The sequence below is a fragment of the Echinops telfairi genome, unplaced genomic scaffold (assembly GCF_000313985.2).
Source record: "Echinops telfairi isolate 266 unplaced genomic scaffold, ASM31398v2 ScPeMD7_3533;HRSCAF=4204_0, whole genome shotgun sequence".
Classification (NCBI taxonomy): Eukaryota; Metazoa; Chordata; class Mammalia; order Afrosoricida; family Tenrecidae; genus Echinops; species Echinops telfairi.
The window spans coordinates 33,323,629-33,325,688 of NW_022107431.1; positions in this window are offsets into that span (position 1 = coordinate 33,323,629).

The following is a 2,060-nucleotide window of genomic DNA, read 5'->3' on the forward strand; positions in this document are numbered from 1 at the left end:
GGATTGTAATAAGAGTTGTATGAGCCCCAATAAAATGAATTCTTTTAAAAGCATAGCAAATACTGTATAGGCAACATTAGAACAGTCATGCACTGTTAGAAGGTAGGTAGGACACCTTAATTGGAATTCTAATTGTTGCTTTAATTAAGAGAGAAGTTGAATTTTTCAAGTACACTTATTACCCCTTGTGTCATGAGAAAGTATTCCAGCCTCTCTGAGCATGGGCATTTCTCATTATGTACTTTGGGACATCAGGCAACATCTCTGTGTCTGATTCAGAAAAGAAGTTTGTTTTCTTTAAAAATTGAATTCCCTTCATTTTCCCTTGGATTAAAAAAGCAAACCATGATCATTATAAACATTTCAGAAAATACAACAAAAAGCATAGCACAGCAAGGAAAACATCGCTTGAAATTCCAACTAAAATAACCAGATTATTTTTAATGTGCCCCTCTGCACATTTTATGCACATACAGTTTAATAATAAAATGGTAAAGATAAAAGTTAATGGTGATTGAGCACTTCTCTTGGCCAGACATTCTCCTAAATTCTCTATAGAATGAACTGATTTCATTTCCATCATCACCTATCGGGATGCACTGCCAACAGTGACCCACTTGGCAGCAGAGCAAAGCAGCGCACAGGGATGGTCAGTAACATATTCCGAGTCACTCAGGTTTTAGGAGGTGAAACCAGGAAGGAGACGCCCTGTGATCCAAAACAAAGCAGCCTGACTTCAGAACCCATGCAGGAGGCCACTAAGTTAGTTATTCTGCCTTCCCAAAGTGCCCAAGCCCTTTTTCATTAAAAAAATATATTGCAAACTTCTTACCGGGTTCTTAAAATACATCTATCTAATAATTTAATAATCCTATCATTGGCTAGAGGAACCCTAGTATTGCAGTTTTTACCCGTTGGATTCATAACCACAAGATTAGCAGTTAAAAACCACCAACTCCCATGCAGGAGGGAAACAATGCTTCTACTCCTGTAAAAGGTGACAGTCTGGAAACCCACGGGGGCAATTCTGGCCTCTTCTACAGAGTCACTAGGAATTGGCATCAACTCCATGCCATTGAGTTTCCGGAGAGGAAGACTCACGAAGTGACCAGTTCGAATGAATACAAACCGTGAGAGCAGTGTTGTCAATGTTGACTCCCTGGTGGTGAGTTTGGTTTGTGGTTGTTTTGTTTTGATTTTCCGCTTTTGGAGGTCATTGTCTATCATCTATGTATGCATTTATGTAAAATCCGTTCTAAAATCTAAGGGGTCCTGGTGGGACAATGGTTAAAGCACTCAATGTTGAACTGGAAGTAAGCCATTCATTTGAACCCCCTGATTCTCCTTAGGGGAAAGACGTGGCAGTCTGCTCGCACAAAGATCTACGGTCTTTGAAACCCTATCTATGGGGCAGGTCTACTCTGTCTGACAGAGTCACTATTACTTGGAATCAATTCAATGGTTCGAGTTTTTTCTTGTTAACTATACACAATTTTAACCAACCCCTTATTAGTCCATTTCCAATTTTTTTTAATCATTATATATAATAGGGAGCATCATCCCAATTATCCTACTAAACAGGTGCATTAGTGTCTAATTATTTCCCTAGAGTCAATACTTAGAAATAGAATTGCCAGATCAAAGAGGATTCATTTTTTAATATTTTAAAAGCCTGATGTTAATTTGCTCTCCCAGAGGCCTCCTGCATAGGGTGTGAGAGAACCTGTCCTCCTCCCACACACACACACACACATCCTGGCCAGCACTGATATATTTTTGTCAATGTGAAAACACATCACTGCCTTTACAACTTCTCTTTCTTTGATTAACAGTTGAGCATGTCTTCATAAATAATCATTTATAATTCTTCAGACTATATTTTCCTATTTATTTCTAAGGGAGTTTAAATACTTTTGTCATTGGTTGTACTTTTTCCTTAAAGATTAATATTAATATTTTGTGTGATACAGATGTTGAAAATATCCCAATTTTTTTAGTGAGCTTGGTAATGAAGTGTTTGGCTTTATAAATGGTGTGTGTGTGTGTGTGTGTGTGTGTGT